The sequence below is a fragment of the Mesoplodon mirus genome (genome assembly GCF_964341445.2).
Source record: "Mesoplodon mirus genome assembly, chromosome: 13".
NCBI lineage: Eukaryota > Metazoa > Chordata > Mammalia > Artiodactyla > Ziphiidae > Mesoplodon > Mesoplodon mirus.
In genome coordinates this window covers 53,777,067-53,802,589 of record NC_138989.1, presented here as the reverse complement: position 1 = coordinate 53,802,589, position 25,523 = coordinate 53,777,067, and positions in this window count along the sequence as shown.

Here is a 25,523-nt window from a genome sequence, read left to right as displayed (position 1 = left end):
TATTTAATTTTTGATAGTCTGATTAATATATGTCTTGGCATGTTTCTCCTTGGATTTATCCTGTATGGGACTCTCTGTGCCTCCTGGACTTGATTAACTATTTCCTTTCCCATATTAGGGAAGTTTTCAAGCATAATCTCTTCAAATATTTTCTCAGTCCCTTTCTTTTTCTCTTCTTCTTTTGGGACCCCTATAATTCAAATGTGGGTGTGTTTAATGTTGTCCCAGAGGTCTCTGAGATTGTCCTCAGTTCTTTTCTTTTTTTATTCTGCTCTGCAATAGTTATTTCCACTATTTTATCTTCTAGGTCACTTATCCGTTCTTCTGCCTCAGTTATTCTGCTATTGATCCCTTGTATAGTATTTTTAATTTCATTTATTGTGTTGTTCATCATTGCTTGTTTCCTCTTTAGTTCTTCTAGGTCCTTGTTAAATGTTTCTTGCATTTTCTCTATTCCATTTCCAAGATTTTGGATCATCTTTAGTATCATTATTCTGAATTATTTTTCAGGTAGACTGCCTATTTCCTCTTCATTTGTGAGGTCTGGTGCGTTTTTATCTCGCTCTTTCATCTGCTGTGTGTTTTTCTGTCTTCTCATTTTGCTTTTCTTACTGTGTTTGTGGTCTCCTTTTTGCAGGCTGCTGGTTCGTAGTTCCCGTTGTTTTTGCTATTTGTCCCCAGTGGCTAAAGTTGGTTCAGTGGGTTGTGTAGGCTTCCTGGTGGAGGGGACTAGTTCCTGTGTTGTGGTGGATGAGGCTGGATCTTGTCTTTCTGGTGGGCAGTTCCACGTCTGGTGGTCTGTTTATTGTGTTGTCTGTGGCCTTATTATGATTTTAGGCAGCCTCTCTGCTAATGGGTGGTGTTGTGTTCCTATCTTGCTAGTTGTTTGGCACAGGGTGCCCAGCACTATAGCTTGCTGGTCATTGAGTGAAGCTGGGTGTTGGTGTTGAGATGGATATCTCTGGGAGATTTTTGCCATTTGACATTACATAGAGCTGAGAGGTGTCTTTTGGACCAGTGTCCTGAAGTTGTCTCTCCCACCTCAGAGGTGTAGCACTGACTCCTGGCTACAGCGCCAAGAGCCTTTCATCCACATGGCTCAGAATAAAAGGGAGAAAAAGTAGAAAGAAAAAAGGAAAGAAAGAAAGAAGGTAAAATAAAATAAAGATAAAATAAATTTATTAAAATAAAAAATAAAAAAGTAATTATTAATAAAAAAAATTTTAAGTAAAAAGAAAACAAGAAAATACAACAACAAAAAAACGGATAGACAGCACCCTAGGACACAGGGTGAAAGCAAAGCTATACACACAAAATCTGATACAGAAGCATGCACATACACACTCACAAAAAGAGGAAAAGGGGAAATAATAATAAATCTTGCTCTCAAATTCCACCTCCTCAACTTGGGATGATTCATTGTCTATTCAGGTATTCCACCGAAGCAGGGTAAATCAAGCTGATTGTGGAGATTTAATCCAGTGCTCCTGAGTCTGCTGGTAGGTTTCCCTTTCTCTTCTTTGTTCTCATAGCTCCCAAGGTTCAGCTTTGGATTTGGCCCCGCCTCTGTTTATAGGTCACTGGAGGGCATCTGTTCTTTGCTCAGACAGGACAGGGTTAAAGGAGCAGCTGATTCTGGGGCTCTGGCTCACTCAGACCGGGGGGGAGGGAGGTGCACGGAGTGCGGGGTGAGCCTGTGGCGGCAAAGGCCAGCGTGACGTTGCCCCAGCCTGAGGCGTGCCGTGCGTTCTCCCGGGGAAGTTGTTCCTGGATCCTGGGACGCTGGCAGTGGCCGGCTGCACAGATTCCCAGGAGGGGACATGTGGATCGTGACCTGTGCTCACACACAGACTTCTTTGTGGCTGCAGCAGCAGCCTTAGCGTCTGATGCCTGTCTCTGTGGTCCATGCTGTTAGCCGCGGCTTGTGCCCATCTCTGGAGCTCCTTTAAGCAGTGCTCTTAAGCCCCTCTCCTCGTGCACCAGGAATCAAATAGGGCAGAAAAAGTCTCTTGCCTCTTTGGCAGGTCCAGACTTTTCCCCGGACTCCCTCCCAGCTAGCTGTGTTGCACTAACCCGTTCAGGCTGTGTTCACGTCACCAGCCCTCTCCCTGCAATCTTATGGAAGCCACAGCCTCAGCTCCCATTCCCCACCTGCCCCGGCAAGTGAACAGACAAGCCTCTTGGGCTGGTGAGTGCTGGTTGCACCGATCCTTTGTGCGGGAATCTCTCTGCTTTGCCCTCTGCACCCCTGTTGCTGTGCTCTCCTCTTCGGCTCCAAATCTTCCTCCCTCTACCACCCACAGTCTCCACAAACAAAGGGGCTTCCCGGTGTATGGAAACCTTTCCTACTTCACAGCTCCCTCCCACTCGTGCAGGTCCCATCCCTATTCTTTTGTCTCTGTTTATTCTTTTTATTTTTCTTTTGCCCTACCCAGGTACTTGGGGAGTTTCTTGCCTTTTGGGAGGTCTGAGGTCTTCTGCCAGCATTCAGTGGGTGTTCTGTAGGAGTTGTTCCACGTGTAGATGTATTTCTGATGTATCTGTGGGGAGGAAAGTGATCTCTGTGACTTACTCTTCTGCCATCTTTTTAGTTCTGCTGCTTTTGTCTTTTAACCTATCTACTAGCTTTGTAGCATGGATAATTTACTACATTTACTATATATTTTCCTTTACTGATGAAATTCTTCTTTTCATAACTCTCATATTTTTAGCTGTGGCTTTTTATTTTTTGCTTTGATAAGTCCCTTTTGCATTTCTTCTAATACTGTTTGGTGGTACTGAACCCTTTTAGTTTTTGCTTATCTGTAATACTTTAGTGTATTTTTAAAAAATCTTTATTGGATTATAATTGCTTTACAACTTTGCATTAGTTTCTGTTGTGTAACAAAATGAATCAGCTATATGTATGCATATATCCGCATATCCCCTTCTTCTTGCACCTCCCTCCCACCCTGCCTATCCCACCCCTTTAGGGTGGTCACAAAGCACTGAGGTGATCTCCCTGTGCTATGCAGCTGCTTCCCACTAGCTTTCTATTTCACATTTGGTAGTCTATCTATGTCAGTGCTACTCTGTTACTTCATCCCAGCTTACACTTCCCCTTCCCCATGTCCTCAAGTCCATTCTCTATGTCTGCATCTTTATTCCTTTCTTGCTGCTAGGTTCATTGGAACTATTGTTTTCTAGATTCCATACATATGTGTTAGCATACAGTATTTGTTTTTCTCTTTCTGACTTACTTCACTCTGTATGACAGACTCTAGGTCCATCCACCTCACTACAAATAACTCAGTTTTGTTTCTTTTTATGGCTGAGTAATATCCCATTGTATGTATGTGCCACTGCCATACTTTTATTTATTTATTTTTTTGTGTGGTATGCGGGCCTCTCACTTTTGTGGCCTCTCCCATTGTGGAGCACAGTCTCCGGATACACTGGCTCAGCAGCCATGGCTCACAGGGCCACTCCGCAGCATGTGTGATATTCCCAGCCTGGGACATGAACCCATGTCCCCTGATTGGCAGGCGGACTCTCAACCACTGCACCACCAGGGAATCCCCTGCCTTATTATTATTATTATTTTTTTGTAATACTTTTGATCTCTCCATCATATCTGAATGGGAGCTTTGCCAGGTAGAGTATTCTTGGTTGTACGTTTTTCCCTTTCATCACTCTATATATATCATTCCACTACCTTCTGACCTGTAGAGTTTCTGCTGAAAAGTCAGCTGATAACCTTATGGGACTTTCCTTATATGTAACTTGTTGCCGTTTTCCTTGCTGTTTTTAACATTCTCTCTTTAGCTTAAATTTTTTGCCATTTAAAGTACAATGTAATCTTTGGATTAACCTTATTTGATATGCTCTGTGCTTCTTGGACTTGGATGTAAGTTTCTTTTCCCAGGTTACAGAGATTTTCATAAATTATGCCTTCAAATACCTTCTCAGCCCCTCTGTGTCTCTTATCTTTCTGGGACCCCTAAATGCAAATATTAACACATTCAATGTTGTCCCAGAGATCTCTTAAACTGTCTTCATTTATATCTGTTTTTTTTCTTTTCAGCATCAGTGATTTCCATTACTTTATCTTCTAGCTCACTGATCCACTTCTCTGTATCATTTACTTTACTGTTTATTTCTTCTAGTGTATTTTTCCTTTCAGTTATTGTTGTATAACAACAATAACTTTTTTCATCTCTGTTGTTCTTTACATTTTCTAACCCTGTTAAAATTGTCTAACTTCTCACTCTTTGCATCCATTCTTCTCCTGAGTTCTTTAATCACCTGTATGATCATTAACCTGAACTCTTTCTTGGGCAGATTGACTATCTCCACTTCAATTAGTCCTTCTTATGGGGTTTTATCTTGTTCCTTCATTTGGAACATACTTCTCTGTTGCCTCATTTTGCCTAACTTGCCTTATATTTCTATGTATCTGGTAGGTTGGTTACATTTCCTGTCCTTGGAAAAATGGCCTTTTGTAGGAGATGTCATATGCATCACAGAGGCACACTCCCCTCCTGTCAACACAGCTGTATGCACTAGGGGTGCCCCCTGTGTAAGCTGCATGGGTCTTACTATTATGGCAACTGACTACTGTTGTGGTCTGGGCTTGGTAAGCCCCTAGTCCAGTTGGATGCCAGGTCCTTCCTTGTGCAGAGGCTGCTAGCCTCTGGTTGAGGCAGACAGGTCATGTGGCAACTAGCTGCAGAAACCGGGATGAGGCACGCAGGGGACTGAGGTTACTGCTGGCTCACTTTTGGGCAGAATTAGATTCCAGGAGACTCCTGGGCTTGTGTCCACCCACTGGCAGGTGAAGTCAGATCCTGGGGCTATTGCCAGACCACTGGTGACCAGCGCTGGGTTCTATGGTCTGGCTGCAGGACTCAGGGGTCCCAGAGCTGTGTCAGACCACTGATGAATTGGGCTGGTTCCAGACACAGCTGGCTGAAGTGTCGAGGGTGTCCTGAAGATTTTGTTGGCTTGCTATTGGGTAGGGCCAGTGCCAGCCAGTTCCAGAGAAATTATTGGCCTGCTGGTAGGTGGGTTGTGTCCACTGGCTGTGGGACTATATTTGTACTTCACTGGTGTCTACCTGCTGCTGGATGAGCCTGGTCCTTAGGCTAGACCAGACTGTCTGGTAAGTGGGGCCAGGGTCCAGCAGGTGCCAGGACAGGTGCTGGCCTTTTGATGGGTGAGCTGGTTCCACAGGCTATGGGGCTGTGGTTGTCCTGTGATTGGTGCCCATTTGCTGGTGGGTCAGGCTGGTCCCCAGGCTAGAGCAGGTCCACTGGTGAACAGGACCAGTGATTCTGGGGCTGGTATCTTCCCACTAGTGGGTGGAGCTGGGTCCTTTGGTCTCTGACTGCAGGGACCTAGGGGTCCTGAGTCTAGTGTCTGTGCACTAGTGTGTGGGATCAGGTTCTGTGCCCTCTTGTGGGCAGGGTCATGTCCAGGGGAAGCTGTGGGCTCAAGGGGTTCTTAAAGCAGTCTGTCTGCTGGTGAGTGGGGCTATTTCTTCTCTAAGTTGTTTGCTTGGCCTAAGAAGTCCCAGTACTTGTGCCTAAAGTTTATTGAGTGGGGGAAGAGCTGGGTCCTGTGGCTAACAAGTCAGAGGGAGCATTTCAAAATTGTGCTTGCCTACAGCAGTGTCACGTGTTAGAATGAGTTCCCAAAAGTGACTTCTGCCAGTGTCTATGTCACCAGGTTGAGCTGAAGTTGCCTCCTGCCTCTCCAGAAGACTCTCCAGATCAGCAGGTAAGTCCAACCCAAGGTCTCTTCAAATTGCTGATTCTGCCCTGGTTCCTGGAGCATGTGAGATTTTGTATGTATCCTTTAAGATTGGAATCTTTGTTTTCCCCAGCCCTCTGGTACTGCTGAAAGTAAGCCCCACTGGCCTTCAAAGTCAAACATTCGGGAGGCTCATCTTTCTGGTGCAGGAACCCTTGTCTGGGGAGCCTGATGTGTGTCTCAGACTCCTTGCTTCTTTGGCAGAACCTCTACAATTATAATTATTCTACTGTTTTTGGGTCCCCAACATGGGGGTATGGAACTTGACTATATCACCACTCCTCCACTACTTCCAATAGTATTTATATTGAAAAGAAAAATCTACATATAAGTGGACCTGTGTAGTTCAAAACCATGATGCTCAGAAGTCAACTGTATTTTCTTTCTCTTAGGAGAAATGCCTGGGAAGTAATGTTCTCTCTCTCTTACAATATGTGTTTTGCTGGCAACCTTGAAAGTGATTGAAGACTAAGTAATACACAGAATGAGGCATTGCTGAGACAAATTCACAGAGAAAGAGAGTTAGCGTCCTGAATATATGAGGTCTGAAGATACTCCACTTCTAGATGTGTTACATAATTATGTACTATTCCTTACACCTTAAGCCCATTTTAAATAAATTTCTATAACTTGTATTTAAAAATCTTTCTGGAGGTTCAGAGAAATTATGCTGGTTGATAAAATGTATATTATATCAGAAAGATTTTTGAATACAGGTTACAGAACCTGATATAATAATACAGCATTTTGTTTCTATGAGTTTATCTCCAACTTTACAGAGCACAAAGGGATGTTTGATTAAATGCAAACATATTTTATCAACCAACATAATTTCTCTGAACCTTCAGACTTTTACCAGCCTTTTACAGTCTATTATTTCCTTCCCACCAAATCATATCCATTGTCCTTGATATTTAAAATTCTTCATTTATGCAAAAAATTTCCACACCAACATATTAATCCCACTTTGGATATTCTAAAAATACCAAAATATACTCATATTCCAAAAGACAGTTCTTTCACAATTACATATAGCTGTCAGCAGTTATGTATTTATTCATCAGTGTTGTTAATCTGTGTTGGTGTTTCCTCTTCTACTACATTGTAAGCTCCAGTGAAAAGTTAAGCTTGAGGTTTCCTTTTTATTTCCCATGGCACCTAGCACCAGACTCTAAGTGCAAGGGGCTTTTAATCAATTTCTCCTGATGATAGATGATAAAAAACATTCCTCTAGAATTCCGGGTAAGATGGCGGAAGAGTAAGACGTGGAGATCACTGTCCTCCCCATGGATACACCAGAAATACAGCTACACGTGGAACAACTCCTACAGAACACCTACTGAACGCTGGCAGAAGACCCCAGACCTCCCAAAAGGCAAGAAACTCCCCACATACCTGGGTAGGGCAAAGCGGAGAGATTCCCACACAGAGGATCGGTGCCGAGCGGCACTCACCAGCCCGAGAGGCTTGTCTGCTCACCCCGGCGGCACTGGAAGCTGAGGCTCGGGCTTCGGTCAGAGCGCAGGGAGAGGACTGGGGCTGGCGGCAAGAACTCAGCTGGAAGGGGGCTAATGAGCCACAGCTAGCCGGCAGGGAGTCCGGGAAAACTCTGGAGCTGCCGAAGAGGCAAGAGACTTTTTCTTCCCTCTTGGTTTCCTGGTGCACGAGGAGAGGGGATTAAGAGCACTGCTTAAGGGGCTCCACAGACGGGCGCGAGTCACGACTGAAAGCGCGGAGCCCAGTGACGGGCGTGGGACGCTGGGGCTGCTGCTGCCGCCACCAAGAAGCCTGTGTGTGAGCGCAGGTCACTGTCCACACCGCCCTTCCAGGAGCCTGTGCAGCCCGCCACTGCCGGGGTCCCGGGATCCAGGGACGGCTTCCCTGGGAGAACGCATGGCGCGCCTCGGGCTGGTGCAACGTCACGCCGACCTCTGCCTCTGCAGGCTCGCCCCGCACTCCGTGCCCCTCCCTCCCGCCCGGCCTGAGTGAGCCAGAGTCCCTGAAGAGGCTGCTCCTTTAACCCTGTCCTGTCTGAGCGAAGAACAGACGCCCTCCAGTGACCTACATGCAGAGGCGGGGCCAAATCCAAAGCTGAGACCCAGGAGCTGTGAGAACAAAGAAGAGAAAGGGAAACCTCTCCCAGCAGCCTCAGAAGCAGTGGATTAAAGCTCCACAATCAACTTGATGTACCCTGCATCTGTGGAATACATGAATGGACAACAAATCATCCCAAATTGAGGAGCCAGGAGTCAGTGCTGTGCCTCTGAGGTGGGAGAGCCAACTTCAGGACACTGGTCCACAAGAGACCTCCCAGCTCCACATAATATCAAATGGCAAAAATCTTCCAGAAATCTCCATCTCAACACCAGCACCCAGCTTCACTCAACGACCAGCAAGCTACAGTGCTCGACACCCTATGCCAAACAACTAGCAAGACAGGAACACAATGCCAACCATTAACAGAGAGGCTGCCTAAAATCATAAAAAGTCCGCAGACACCCCAAAATACACCACCAGACGTGGACCTGCCCACCAGAAAGACAAGATCCAGTCTCAGACACCAGAACACAGGCACTAGTCCCCTCCACCAGGAAGCCTACACAACCCACTAAACCAACCTTAGCCACTGGGGACAGACACCAAAAACAACGGGAACTACGAACCTGCAGCCTGCAAAAAGGAGACCCCAAACACAGTAACATAAGCAAAATGAGAAGACAGAAAAACACACAGCAGGTGAAGGAGCAAGATAAAAACCCACCAGACCTAACAAATGAAGAGGTAATAGGCAGTCTACCTGAAAAAGAATTTAGAATAATGATGGTAAAGATGATCCAAGATTCTATTTCCCAGATCCAAAATCTTGGAAATAGAATAGACAAAATGCAAGAAACAGTTAACAAGGACCTAGAAGAACTAAAGATGAATCAAGCATCGATTAAAAACACAATACATGAAATGAAAAATAATCTAGATGGGATCAATAGCAGAATAACTGAGGCAGAAGAACGGATAAGTGAGGTGGAAGATAAAATAGTGGAAATAACTGATGCAGAGCAAAATAAAGAAAAAAGAATGAAAAGAACAGAGGACAGTCTCAGAGAACTCTGGGACAACATTAAATGCACCAACATTCGAATTATAGGGGTTCCAGAAGAAGAAGAAAAAAAGAAAGGGACTGAGAAAATATTTGAAGAGATTATAGTTGAAAACTTCCCTAATATGGGAAAGGAAATAGTTAATCAAGTCCAGGAGGCACAGAGAGTCCCATACAGAATAAATCCAAGGAGAAATATGCCAAGACACATATTAATCAAACTGTCAAAAATTAAACACAAAGAAATCATATTAAAAGCAGCAAGGCAAAAACAACAAATAACACACAAGGGAATCCCCATCAGGATAACAGCTGATCTCTCAGCAGAAACCCTACAAGCCAGAAGGGAGTGGTAGGACATAATTAAAGTGATGAAGGAGAAAAACCTGCAACCAAGATTACTCTACCCAGCAAGGATCTCATTTAGATTTGATGGAGAAATTGAAACGTTTACAGACAAGCAAAAGCTGAGAGAGTTCAGCACCACCAAACCAGCTTTACAACAAATGCTAAAGGAACTACTCTAGGCAAGAAACACAACAGAAGGAAAAGACGTACAATAACGAACCCAAAACAATTAAGAAAATGGGAATAGGAACATACATATCAATAATTACCTTAAATTTAAATGGACTAAATGCTCCCAGAAAAAGACACAGATTAGCTGAATGGATACAAAAACAAGACCCATATATATGCTGTCTACAAGAGACCCACTTCAGACCTAGAGACACATACACACTGAAAGTAAGGGGATGGAAAAAGATATTCCATGCAAATGGAAACCAAAAGAAAGCTGGAGTAGCAATTCTCATAGCAGACAAAATAGACTTTAAAATAAAGACTACTAGAAGAGACAAAGAAGGACACTACCTAATGATCAAGGGATCGATTCAAGAAGAAGATATAACAATTGTAAATATTTATGCACCCAACATAGGAGCACCTCAATACATAAGGCAAATACTAACAGCCATAAAATGAGAAATCAACAGTAACACACTCATAGTAGGGGACTTTAACACCCCACTTTCACCAATGGACAGATCATCCAAAATGAAAATAAATAAGGAAACACAAGCTTTAAATGATACATTAAACAAGATGGACTTAATTGATATTTATAGGACATTCCATCCAAAAACAACAGAATACACATTTTTCTCAAGTGCTCATGGAACATTCTCCAGGATAGATCATATCTTGGGTCACAAATCAAGCCTTGGTAAACTTAAGAAGATTGAAATTGTATCAAGTATCTTTTCCGACCACAATGCTATGAGACTAGATATCAATTACAGGAAAAGATCTGTAAAAAATACAAACACATGGAGGCTAAACAATATACTACTTAATAACAAAGTGATCACTGAAGAAATCAAAGGGGAACTTTAAAAATACCTAGAAACAAATGACAATGGAGACACGACGACCCAAAACCTATGGGACGCAGCAAAAGCAGTTCTAAGGGTGAAGTTTATAGCAATACAATCCCGCCTTAAGAAACAGGAAACATCTCGAATAAACAACCTAACCTTGCACCTAAAGCAATTAGAGAAAGAAGAACAAAAACATCCCAAAGTTAGCAGAAGGAAAGAAATCATAAAAATCAGATCAGAAATAAATGAAAAAGAAATGAAGGAAACGATAGCAAAGATCAATCAAACTAAAAGCTGGTTCTTTGAGAAGATAAACAAAATTGATAAACCATTAGCCAGACTCATCAAGAAAAAAAGGGAGAAGACTCAAATCAATAGAATTAGAAATGAAAAAGGAGAAGTAACAACTGACACTGCAGAAATACAAAAGATCATGAGAGATTACTACAAGAAACTCTATGCCAATAAAATGGACAACCTGGAAGAAATGGACAAATTCTTAGAAATGCACAACCTGCCAAGATTGAATCAGGAAGAAATAGAAAATATGAACAGACCAATCAAAAGCACTGAAATTGAAACTGTGATAAAAATTCTTCCAACAAACAAAAGCCCAGGACCAGATGGCTTCACAGGTGAATTCTATCAAGCATTTAGAGAAGAGCTAACACCTATCCTTCTCAAACTCTTCCAAAATATAGCAGAGGGAGGAACACTCCCAAACTCATTCTACGAGGCCACCATCACCTTGATACCAAAACCAGACAAGGATGTCACAAAGAAAGAAAACTACAGGCCAATATCACTGATGAACATAGATGCAAAAATCCTCAACAAAATACTAGCAAGCAGAATCCAACAGCACATTAAAAGGATCATACACCATGATCAAGTGGGGTTTATTCCAGGAATGCAAGGATTCTTCAATATACGCAAATCAATCAACCTGATACACCATATTAACAAATTGAAGGAGAAAAACCATATGATCATCTCAATAGATGCAGAGAAAGCTTTCGACAAAATTCAACACCCATTTATGATAAAAACCCTGCAGAAAGTAGGCATAGAGGGAACTTTCCTCAACATAATAAAGGCCATATATGACAAACCCACAGCCAGCATCGTCCTCAATGGTGAAAAACTGAAACCATTTCCACTAAGATCAGGAACAAGACAAGGTTGCCCACTCTCACCACTCTTATTCAAAATAGTTTTGGAAGTTTTAGCCACAGCAATCAGAGAAGAAAAGGAAATAAAAGGAATCCAAATTGGAAAAGAAGAAGTAAAGCTGTCACTGTTTGCAGATGACATGATACTATATATAGAGAATCCTAAAGATGCTACCAGAAAACTACTAGAGCTAATCAATGAATTTGGTAAAGTTGCCGGATACAAAATTAATGCACAGAAATCTCTGGCATTCCTATATACTAATGATGAAAAATCTGAAAGTGAAATCAAGGAAACACTCCCATTTACCATTGCAACAAAAAGAATAAAATATCTAGGTATAAACCTACCTAAGGAGGCAAAAGACCTGTATGCAGAAAATTATAAGACACTGATGAAAGAAATTAAAGATGATACAAATAGATGGAGAGATGTACCATGTTCTTGGATTTGAAGAATCAACATTGTGAAAATGACTCTACTACCCAAAGCAATCTACAGATTCAATGCAATCCCTATCAAACTACCACTGCCATTTTTCACAGAACTAGAACAAAAAATTTCACAATTTGTATGGAAATACAGAAGACCCCGAATAGCCAAAGCAATCTTGAGAACGAAAAATGGAGCTGGAGGAATCAGGCTCCCTGACTTCAGACTATACTACAAAGCTACAGTAATCAAGACAGTATGGTACTGGCACAAAAACAGAAAGATAGATCAATGGAACAGGATAGAAAGCCCAGAGATAAACCCACACACATATGGTCACCTTATCTTTGATAAAGGAGGCAGGAATGTACAGTGGAGAAAGGACAGTCTCTTCAATAAGTGGTGCTGGGAAAACTGGATAGGGACATGTAAAAGTATGAGATTAGATCACTCCCTAACACCATACACAAAAATAAGCTCAAAATGGATTAAAGACCTAAATGTAAGGCCAGACACTATCAAAATCTTAGAGGAAAACATAGGCAGAACACTCTATGACATAAATCACAGCAAGATCCTTTTTGACCCACCTCCTAGAGAAATGGAAAGAAAGACAAAAATAAACACATGGGACCTAATGAAACTTCAAAGCTTTTGCACAGCTAAGGAAACCATAAACAAGACCAAAAGACAACCTTCAGAATGGGAGAAAATATTTGTAAATGAAGCAACTGACAAAGGTTTAATCTCCAAAATTTATAAGCAGCTCATGCAGCTCAATAGCAAAAAAACAAACAACCCAATCCAAAAATGGGCAGAAGACCTAAATAGACATTTCTCCACTGAAGATATACAGACTGCCAACAAACACATGAAAGGATGCTCAACATCTTTGCTCATTAGAGAAATGCAAATCAAAACTACAATGAGATATCATCTCACACCAGTCAGAATGGCCATCATCAAAAAATCTAGAAACAATAAATGCTGGAGAGGGTGTGGAAAAAAAGGAACACTCTTGCACTGCTGGTGGGAATGTGAATTGGTACAGCCACTATGGAGAACGGTATGGAGGTTCCTTAAAAAACTACAAATAGAACTACCATATGACCCAGCAATCCCACTACTGGGCGTATACCCTGAGAAAACCATAATTCAAAAAGAGACATGTACCAAAATGTTCATAGCAGCTCTATTTACAATAGCCCCGAGATGGAAACAACCTAAGTGTCCATCATCAGATGAATGGGTAAAGAAGATGTGGCACATATATACAATGGAATATTACTCAGCCATAAAAAAAAATGAAATTGAGCTATTTGTAATGAGGTGGATGGACCTAGAGTCTGTCATACAGAGTGAAGTAAGTCAGAAAGAGAAAGACAAATACTGTATGCTGACACATATATATGGAATTTAAGAAAAAAAATGTCATGAAGAACATAGGGGTAAGACAGGAATAAAGACACAGACCTACTAGAGAATGGACTTGAGGATATGGGGAGGGGGAAGGGCAAATTGTGACAAAGTTAAAGAGCGGCATGGACATATATACACTACCAAATGTAAGATAGATAGCTAGTGGGAAGCAGCCGCTTAGCACAGGGAAATCAGCTCGTTGCTTTGTGACCGCCTGGAGGGGTGGGATAGGGAGGGTGGGAGGGAGATGCAAAAGGGAGGGGATATGGGAACATATGTATATGTATAACTGATTAAATTTGTTATAAAGCAAAAAATAAAAATAAATAAATAAACATTCCTCTAGTTACCTAGGTGAATTAGTTTTGAAGTTCTTTGGTTTTCTGCTTCATAGATTCAATTCACTCATTATCATAAAATCTGAATGGAGTGGACCCAAAAGTAACATTGGCCCAATAGTCCCAAAATATGAATGGAATAGAAAGTAAAGACTAACAGGTGTGACAGTTTGTCACAAATATATGTATCACTTTAATTTTATATCACATGTATTTTTGCTTGGTATACCTCCAATTCCTGCTCAGGCTAGTCCAGTTTAATTGCTGTGTCCTTGGGACTGATTTCTCTCCTGGCAGAGAGTTCACCTTTGCTATCCAATTTGAGACCATCATCTTCTGACATAGTGCTGTCCTATGAAAGCTCACCTTGTCCCTTTGGGGCCACATCCTGTTAATCATCACCAACCTAATAACAGTGATGTTAATACTGAAGCCATAATACTCTCATCTCCCTCCCCATGTCTTCTGGGCTCCTCAGATGGCTAATGTTTTGTTAAAACTTTTTTACTTATTATCTGTGACAGACCCTGATTAGCCTCTGAATTACTCCATGCTTATTTTTAGTCTGCCATGCTTCTATCCTTCACAGACAGTTTAATCCCAAAGTATTAATTCATCTCTATATAATGCTGACTTGTCTTTCTATAGGTATCCTAAATCTTCCTGTTTTCACTCAAGGTCCATCCACACTGTTTTAACTTGTATTCCTTGCTCACTCCTTTCAATGATTCACCTCTCTCAGGAGGGAGACAACTCCTTGTTTGGAAGCAATGAGAAATCTTAAGGCCCATCACTAAACTATTCTCAACACATCCAAGAAAATATATGAGATTGTAAATATCTGTACTCAACAAGGACACTGTAATCATCTAACCTTACCATTCTGTAAGACACTTGAGATGCTTTTTCTGTACTTTAATGCTCATAAATTGTGTTGTAGAGGAAAACTAATATACCTGCATCCAATTGAAACCAAAGCAAGATGGTTTGTAATGAATAGCCTTTGGAATAAACTGGCAATAACAAAGAAACAAAATGGGTGGTCCAAATACTCAGTGCTGTGTGTGGGAAGAAAGAAAACAGAGGGACATTGTGGTTATAGAGTTAGTAGAAGGCATCAACAGAGAGTTCAGACCAGTGTAGCTTAGAATAATAGCTAGGATACTGAAAAGAAACAATCAGTGATGAATATAATCAGGACGGGGAGAACATTATAAGAGAGCAATTTGAGAATATAATTAAAATATAATGAGCTTGGTTTGAGAAAGAAAGTGGAAGAAGATAACCAGTTGAATGGATGCATAGAGTAAAAGTTACATATGTTTTTCAGTTGCACTGAATTTCAAGTTGAGAGTGTGAATATATTCTAACAGGACAGAGACATTGGACAGGACAGGAGAATTGTAGGTTGAAGTCAAAATCAGTTACACATGGATATTGTACATCCAAATCATTCAGATACAATTATGAAGCCCCATGGAATCTTCTCTAGCCAAGGCTTGATCCAGAAGTGTATGGAAGTCTATATATAAAAAGTGCCTACTAAGAAGACATACAAATGTCCAAGAGGTACATGGAAAGCTGCTCAACATAACTAATTATTAAAGAAATGCAAATCAAAATTACAATGAGGTATCACTTCACAGTGTTTAGAATGGGCATCATCAGAAAATCTACAAACAACAAATCCTGGAGAGGGTGTGGAGAAAAGGGAACACTATTGCACTGTTGGTGGGAATGTAAATTGATACAGCCACTATGGAGAACAGTATGGAGGTTCCTTAAAATTAAAAATAGAATTACCATATGATCCAGCATTCCCACTACTGTGCATATACCCAGAGAAAAGCATAATTCAAAAAGAAACATGCACCCAAATATTCATTGCAACACTGTTTACAATAATCAGGTCATGGAAGCCACCTAAATGCCCATCGACAGACAAATGGATAAAGAAGATGTGATACATGTATACAATGGAATATTACTCAGCCATAAAGAGGAACAAAACTGGGTCATTTTTAGACATGGATGGACCTAGAGACTGTCCTACAGAGTGGGAAGTAAGTCAGAAAGAGAAAAACAAATATCATATATTAACACATATATGTGGAATCTAGAAAAATGTTACAGGTGAACCAGTTTGTAAGGCAGAAATAAAGACACAGATGTAGAGAACAAATGTATGTACACCAAGGGGGGAAAATGGGTGGTGGGTAGTGGGATGAATTGGGAGATTGGGATTGACATATATATACAAATATGTATAAAATAGATAACTAATAAGAATCTGCTATATATAAAAACAATAATAAAATAAAATTCAGAAAAAAAGAAATTTTATTGACAATACATTAGCATAAAAACACTTTTAAAAAGTTTGATCACATCAAAAGATCCTTTTTAATTTCTATTTTTCAGCAATAAACTTAATAAGCTTAAAAAATAAAATTCAAAAAAATTATTATTTTTTAATTAAAAAAATAAGTGCATACTATCTATTTACCAGTATTTGTAGACTTAATTTGATGAGTTTTTCAATCAATTCCATTCTGTAAAACTTTCTTTATTATTTTCATTCTGACTAATAACCTAATTTCTCCATTATTAATCCATTTCTACTTACTACTTCATCCTGATTCTAGATATAACCTTGATACACCTGGCCTCATTTCTGTCACCTGATGACTGAATGTGTGACTTTATGTACACACCACAGGGAAGTCTTCCACTTGACTCTTCTTGGTCTCTGGGATCTCCAGCCCCTCATTCTATGAACTGCTTCTGAGGTTAGCCTTCCATCCTTTCTGAAATACATATACAGTCAGGATTTGACATGCAATAAACAATACTTGGTGAGTATAAAATGTCATTTCTATTCTAGAATCAGGACCAGAAACAAACTTCTTAAGAGCAGGGTTAGTTCCCAATTCATCTTTGCACACCCACACTCTCTGCAGTGACTGGCATGGAGTACATACTCAACATATTTATTTCAGAATTTGGTTTATTTAATAAATATGATCACAATTATAATTGTGGTGATGGCTTCACAGGTGCATACATATACATCAGAACTCACTGAAGTGTACACTTTATGTGCAATTCATCATGTATCAATTATTCCTGAATAAAACAGTTCAATATATGTATTGATCACCTTCTATGTGGCATGAACTTTACAATGAGCTTTGCAAGCATATAATGATGAAAGACATATTTCCTGTGCTAAAGGATCATACAGTTGAGGAATATTGTTAATGGCAGGAGGATAAAGTCACACATTTGGCTTGGATGAGTCTGGGGAGGCTTCACAGAAGTAAGACTTAAAATAGAAAATTTCCAAGTGGTCAGATAGCTGGAGAGCATTTCAAACCAGGCAGAGGGACTTGTGTAAAATCACTGAGATATGAGAATGCTAGGTGTTTTCAATATGGGTAGCATATAAAGAATGAAAAACGACCAGTTCAAACTAGTAAATACTATAAATTATAAGACATTGATCTTGAGAGCCCAGACAAACATAAAGCAGTGGAACTGGAGTTCCTTTTTTTGGCTGTGATATTGTTAATAATTATTGTAACTTAATCCTTAATCATTTCCATGTAAATTCTGTGCAACTTTTATACTTGTCCAAATAGTTAATTATATTCATCATTTTATGCTACAAGGTAGATTTTGGCATAGATTATCATCTCTATTTGACAAAAAATGAAACTGAGGGTCAAATGAAATGACTTGATCAGAGGGACAAAATTAATCAGAGACAAGAATGAAACCCTATTCTATTGACCATTTTTTCCTGTGTCATGTTCAGTCTCAGTTCAAAAAACACTGAAGCATTCCAATAATCCAGGGCCTCTTGTTTTTTCCTCTTCAAAGAATTATGATTAACTGTTTACTCTTTCCAAAATCTCTAACTATAACAAAAAAAGAGAGAGAGGAGTATTTTAATAAAAAATGATTGTTACAATCACACATCTACTGGAGAGTATGATAAACTCCATAATCAGCATGGTGCACAGCACACTTATGGGGCCTCTCAACGGCTTCATCACACTATCTCTTGAAACATTCTTGTAACACATGAAGAAAATAAGAAATATGAAAGTTTTTTTGGGTTTCTACTTAGTGTTTGTTGTATTGCTCCTGATCATTTAAATTATCCTGTAAGTTACATTCAACCAAGGAGATGACTGAAAAATCATGATGCAGTGATCTAAGGAAGTGGACACTTGGAGAAGTAAGTCTAAGAGAGTTTAATTCAGCCTTGGCCAATGCAATCTTGATTAAACTTGCTCTTAGTTAATCCTCCTATCTTTACTCTTCCATATTAGTAAAATGGGTGATTCTGTTCAACCATCATCAATTCTACATTTATCTTTGTCATTTGTTTTGTATCCTAACTTTTAAAAGCCTTGACTGATTTGGCACTTAATCTAAAGAATTCCAAGGAAGGGGTAGATTTCGCTTGGTGCTCATTCCCCAAATGCCTCACAATCCTATCTTTCACCATCATTTCTTCACCAATTTTTGAATGTGCCATCAAGTTCCTGAGACATCTAGGAAAATCATCCAGTGCCATTCCCTCACTTCCTACCCTATTTAGTCTTAAACTTTGGGGTTCTACATATGAATAATATTTTTATTCTGTTTTGTTTTTTATCATGAATGGATGTTGAATTTTGTCAAATGCTGTTTCTACCTCTGTTGATATGATTATATGAGCTTTCTACTTTAGTATGTTGATGTGGTAAACTACACTGATTTTAAAATGTTGAACAACATTTGCATACTAGGGGAACATATACCATGGTTGTGGAATATACATTCTTTTTTACACATTGTTGCATGTGATTTGCTAGTATTTTGTTGAGGACATTTGTGTCTATGTTCATGAGAAATATTGGTCTGTAGTTTTCCTTTCTTCTACTATATTTATCTACCTTAGGTATTAGAGTATTAATGAACTCATAGAATGAGTTAGGAAGTGTTCCTCTGATTTTATTTTTTTAAATGAGAAATGGAATACTTCCTGACATATCAGCAAACAAAGGATGTCAGTCATCAGCGATTGCAGCCACTGCCAACAGTGAGCTGGTGAGCCCTGGGGAAATTCAGGAAGGAAAGAATATCTGCCATCTAGCAGCCATCAGAGTACAGCCACTCCCTATGTTGAGCCCTGAGGAAACTCAGGATGTGAAAACACAGGATACTGGCCCCAGATATCTGAGGTTCATATCAAAGGAATTATTTCAGTGAGCCTAGGTTCTTGCATCTTCCTATGCATAGAAAAGCACTAAATTCCTTAACTTGGGATATCTGGTTTTCTTTAATTAACAATAATGTTTTGATATTCTCAACTACCTGCTCTTTGTCTCAAAACTCCTATAAATCCTAGCTATACCCTGGCCTCCTTGGAGCAGTTCTCTCAGGGTTACTTGAGATGCTGTCTCCCAGGCTTGAAGTCCTAAAAGTTCCCGCCAAATAAACAAAATTCTCAACTTTTAAGTTGTGCACATTTCTTTGGTAAACAAGAAGTTGAAAAGTGGTATCATTTCTTCCTTAAACATTGATATAATTCTTCTACAAAACCATCTAGGCCTGGAGCTTTCCTTTTGAATATTTACTAAGTAATTGATTTAGTTTCTTTGACAGATATAGATCTATAGAAATGATCTCTTCCTCCTTGTGTAAGTTTTGATATTTTTTGCTTTCAAGTAATTGATCCATTTCCTCTAAGTCATCAAATATGTGAACATAAATAGTTTTTCATAGTAATCCTTATTTTTCTTTTAATACTCAAGAGATCAGTAGCGATGTCCCCTCTTTAATTTCTGATTCTGATAATTTATATCTTCTCTCATATTTTGCCTTCTTTAGCCAGGATAGAGGTTTACAATGACCTAGTTTTGAGCATTGTTGCTTTTATCTATGGTTTCCAACTTTTAAATGTCCTTGATTTCTCCTCTAATTTTTATTTCTTTTCTTCTGCTTACTTTATGTGTAAATTGCACTTCTTTCTCTATTTACCTATGGTGGAATCTTATACTACTGATTTTAGATCTTTCTTATCTTCTAATATGTGCTTCTACTGCCATAAATTTTCCTTTAAATACTATTTCACTATACCCCCAAACTTTGATAAGTTGTATTTTTATTTAGTTCAACTATTTAAAAAAAATTTGTTGTCTTCTTCTTTGACTCACGTATTATTTAGAAATGTATGTTTAATCTCTAAATATTTGGGAATTTTCAAGCTATCTTTCTATTATTTTAATAGAAATAGATTAATTTTGATTAAATTAATTTAATAGTTTAATTCTGTTGTGTTCTGGCAACATATCTTGTATTCTTTCTCTTATTTCAAATTTGTTAAGTGTATTTTATGAATGAATGTTCCATAACAGCTTAAGAAGAATTTTTATGTTGCTGTTTCACATAGGAACTCTGTATTCTATAAATGATAATCTCATCAAGTTTATTGATGATGCAGTTTGAGTTAACAATACTCTTAGTTATAGACTAACTAAGGATAGACATTGTCTGTTTGATCAATCAAAAACTGAAAGAGGGATGTTGAAGTTTTTAGCTTTATAGGTGCACTTTAAATTTTTTTTCCTTTACAATACTATCATTTCTTGTCTCATGTTATTTCAACACTGTTGTTGGGTGCATAAACATTAAGAATGTTTATATTTTCTCAGTAAGCTGAATTTTCATTATGCAATGGATGTCTTTATCTCTAATAAATTTCCTTGTTCTGAAGTTTGCTTTGTCTGAATTTAATATAAGTATACCAGGTTTATTTTGATTAGTTTTAGCAGGGTGTATCTTTCTGCATTCTTTGTTTTAACTTATCTGAGTCTTTAAAGAGCTGTTTTATCTTTTCTGTAGATAACATATAGTCAGTTATTGTGGGGTTTTTTTTTATCCTTTTTGATAATCTCTGTTTTATTTTTCAGGGGGTGGTTATTTAGACCACTCACATGGAAAGTGATTATTGATATAGCTGGATTAATATCTACCATATTTGTAACTGATTTTTTTTCTTGGACTTGTTCTTTCTACTTTCTTCCCTTTTTCTTCCTTCTCTGGTTTAATGGAGTATTAAATATGATTCCAGATTATATCCTTTCTAAGATATCAATATATTTATTTTTTAAATTATTTTGTCTTTTCTCTAGAGTTTGTAATATATATTTTTAACTAATCCACATTTGCTTCAAATAACAACTGCTTCATGTGGAGTGCAGATATTTTAGAACAGAGTATTTCACATTCCCAAGTCCTTTTTTTCCCCACCCCTAATGACATTTCTGTTACCAATTTCACTTACCCATATTCTACAATCATTCAACACATTTTTACTATTGTTAATTTAAGCAAATGTTTATCATTTCCATAAATTAAGAATAAGAAAAATAAAGATTATAACTTTTAAAATTACTTTTTTGATGCTCCTCCATTTTTATATAAATACATGTTTCTGATCTATATAATTTTCCTCTCCTTATAAAACTTTTTTGACATTTCTTGCATATCAGGTCTGCTGTCAATATGTTCCCTCAATTTTTGTTTACCCAAGAAGGTCTTTATGTCTCCTTCTATCTTAAGTGTTAATTTTTCTGGATAAAATAGTCTACACTCGTGGTTTTTTCTATTTGTTTGTATTATGAAACTTCAATATTCCATTTTATTGTCTTCTTGTGTGCATAGTTTCTGATGAGAAATGTTTTATAATTTTATCCTTCCTCCTCTATAGAAAAGATGGCCTCCATTCCCTCAAATTTTTCAAGATTTTTGTCTTTGTTTTTCTGCAGTTTGATATGACATGCTCAGGTATAGATTTTTTTATATTAATTCTCCTTGATGTTCTCTGAAATTCCTGGATTCATAACTTGATGTTTTGTCATTAATTTGTGGACATTTTTGACCATTCAAACATTTCTTCTGCTCTATTCTTTTTATTTTTCTGGTATTTTAATTATTCTTATTTTATACTTTTTGAAATTGCTGCCCTCACCAAGTCTTGAATGCTCTGTTCTGTCATTGTCATTCTTTTTTTCCCTTTGTATTTCAATTTGGCAAGTTTCTATTGATGTAATTTCAAACTCCTTGATTCTTTCTTCAACTATATTCATTTTACTTTTGAGACCATGAAGGCATGCTTCATTTATGTTTACATTCTTTTTTGCTTTCTTGTATTTCTTTTTCATTCTCTAATCTTAGAGTTTCTATCTCTGCTTATATAACTCATCTATTCTTGCATTTTTCTTTTTTTTTTTTTTGCGGTATGCGGGCCTCTCACTGTTGTGGCCTCTCCCGTTGCGGAGCACAGGCTCCGGATGCGCAGGCCCAGCGGCCATGGCTCACGGGCCCAGCCGCTCCGCGGCATATGGGATCCTCCCAGACCGGGGCACGAACCCGTATCCCCTGCATCGGCAGGCGGACTCTCAACCACTGCGCCACCAGGGAGGCCCTATTCTTGCATTTTTCTACTTTATCTATTAGCGATCTTACTATGTTAATCATAGTTATTACAAATTTGCTATCAAGTTGTATTAATTCCAGGGTCACAAGGATGGATCAACATATGTAAATCAATCAACATGATTGATATACCACATCAACAAAAGAAAAGACAAAAAAACACATGATCATCTCAATAAAGCCAAAAAAAGGATTTGATAAAATTCAACATTCATTCATGATAAAAATTATCACCAAAGTGGGTATAGAAGGAACATCTCTCAACATAATAAAAGCTATTCATGACAAACCCACAGCCAACATAATACTAAATGGTGAAAAGCTGAAAGCCTTCCCATTAAATTCTGGAACAAGACAAGAATGCCCAGTCTCACCACTTCTATTCATCATAGTACTGGGAGTCCTAGCCACAGCAATCAGACAGTAAAAAGAAATAAAACATATCCAAATCAGAAAGGAAGTGGTAAAATCGTCATCATATTCAGATAACATGATACTCTATGTGGAAAACCCTAAGGACTCCACACAAGAACTAATAAATGAATTCAGCAAGGTAGCAGGATGCAAGATTAATAAACAGAAATCTGTTGTATTTCTTTATACTAACAATGAAATATCAGAAATGGAAAATAAAAATAAAATTTAAAGCCACATCAAACAAACAAACAAACAAACAAAAAAACTAGGAATAAACCTAACCAAGCAAGTAAAAGACTTACACACTGAGAACTATAAAACATTGAAAAAGGAAATTGAAGATAATTCAAAGAAATGGAAAGTTATCACATGCTCTTGGATTGGAAGGATTAATGTTGATAAATGGCCATTTTAACAAACAATCTGATAGGGATTTAAGGTGATCCCTATCATATTACCCATGACCTTTACCAATATCATAAATAAGTGGGAGAATGTCATCACATAACTCACATATATTTAAGAGATAATAGGAAACAGTATAAAAAACTTGTCCATAAATTTGACAATTTACATTAAATGGATGAATCTCTTAAGAAATACAAACTACCAATAATCATCCAAGATTATCTAAGTAATCCTATATTTATTTAAAAAGTTGATTTCATAGTTTAGAATTACAAATAATTTAGATTTTCCAATCTGTTAATAAGAAAGGAAACAAAAAATAGTACAGATGTGCACAAACTGATACTTCATTTTGCCAAGATCTTCCATATGAACACAAAGTTAGAGATGAGTTATTTCAAAATAAATTACTTAGTAATGAGAAATTTGATGTACTGAAACAGAAGGGAGGAGGCAGGGAACAACCTTTAAAAGAATGACAGAGCCATAGTACTTGACAAAACTGGTTAGAACTAACTAGGTCCAAGATGGCAGAAGATTCGACTTCCAGTAGACCTTAAGCCTCATTATACGTTCATTGTAACACATTAGTATGCTAAATGACACACCCAGCAGGGCCTTGACAGTTCTGAGGCTAACTATAAAAGGCCAAAATGAGTTCAGTGACCCAATTCCTGGAAATCTCCACTCCTTCCCTGAAGTATTTGGAATAATCCTTCCACTCATTACCCTATGAAATTACCTAGTCCATAAAAATTAACCACACCATATTTCAGGGCTCTGTTGCCTTTTGCGATGGCCCACACTCTGTCTGTGGAGTGTGTTTCTCTCTAAATAAATCCGCTTCTTAACTATCACGTTGTATCCAAATTATTTCGTGAGGAAGCAAGAACCTTAACTTCACTGGGAACAATACTGAGGTTTTTCTATTTGCCACAAGAATAAATTGACATGGATGACTATATAAAAGAAACACTCAACTCTAAAAAGAGTGATAGCAGCAGCATTTTCCATTAGAGGATGACCTCCCACTTTCCCATACAATTAACGTTGCTGTCCATTGTTCTGTTAAACATATGCAAACTGCAGAATTCCTTAGTTCTTAGATATAGTATCTGCTCTATGTCTTAAAGCCAGGCTCAGTCCTAGCTGTGACTCTTCTCCTCAGGGTTGAGCTGGGAGCTATAGGGGAAAATCCCCACAGAAACACCAGGATGTGAAAGGTCAGAACAGGAACAGCCCAGCCTTTTCTGTCTCTCTTTTGTTAAATAGTCCATCAACAGGAGGGGACCTTAATGAGAAAGGTGTCAAGCAAAAACCGCACTGTAGCAAGCACAGTGGCCTTATTAATGGGAGAAGGCATCTCAACACACTACAACAGCTACAGTTGGAGTGCGAGCTGCAAGGACAGCAGGCTCAAGGATGGCAGCAGAGATACCCAAGCCCTCAAGGCACATCTCAACTAACTGCTGCCAGCTCCTACTAGCTCTTCTACATACCTAAATTTGACACTGGAAGTGGCTGTGACAAAGAGGGTATTTTTTTTTTAATGATTTCAAAGTAGTATTTATCTTCAAAGGGGAAAAATTATCATTCTGTGCATTAAAAACAAACAAAAAACTAAAGTCATCATCCATTTTAAACTGAATATCTTGAATGTAGAGACAAAGACATTTTATAAATTTGTGAGCACTTGCTATGTTCCAAGTACTGTGCTAAGCTCTTTTTTTATGCATTATGTTCACTTCTAGTCTCAGCAATATTTTGCACATATATAGAGAGAAACTAGATGTAGAGAGGCTACCTGACTGAACCCTGCACATGAGTTCATTGACAGAGCCAAGACTTATCCCATTTGTTAGATTGCAAACCCTAAGTTGTGATCCATTTCACTATACAAATCTCTTTCTGGAATCACAGAACACTTATACTTAGATAGGGTGTAGATTCAGGTTAAGAATACCAGAAACATACTTTCAACACCCTTGAATATGTTTCGGTACCCTCCATAGTCATTTACATATCTTCATGGCCATAGCTGTTTATCTGTAAAAAAACCCTACAAACTGAAATACACAAACAAAATGAATTTTAAATCATGAAGCACAGGTATTATCCATGGATTATTTTTCTCAGAAAATTAATGATTTTATTCAAGTCTGTGATTTCAGGAAATTGTTATATTTGTGTTTGGTTTGACATAACTGTAGATTTTTCACCTGCTGTATCATGAAGTCTGGACCAGAGAAGAAAAACCACATTTTATCAAAGTGACAAGACAATGATCCACCATGTATCTCGGCTGCAAAAATATGTTATTAGATTCAATCTATCATGAAAAATTGCTAGATTGTAAGGAGGCTGAAATGGCAGAATGGCAAGAGTGCAGCTGTTTGGTACTAATTATCTTAAGCGTTGACCTTCCAAGTCACCCCAAACCCTGTATTAATTCAGGAGGAGAGCTTAGATGGACAACTCAGAGACATTAGAAAATTCCAACAGAAGTGTTCAGCTTAACTCTTGCAAGACTGCATGAGCAGACACACATTATAGTGATATCTAAAGTCTTGACAATCT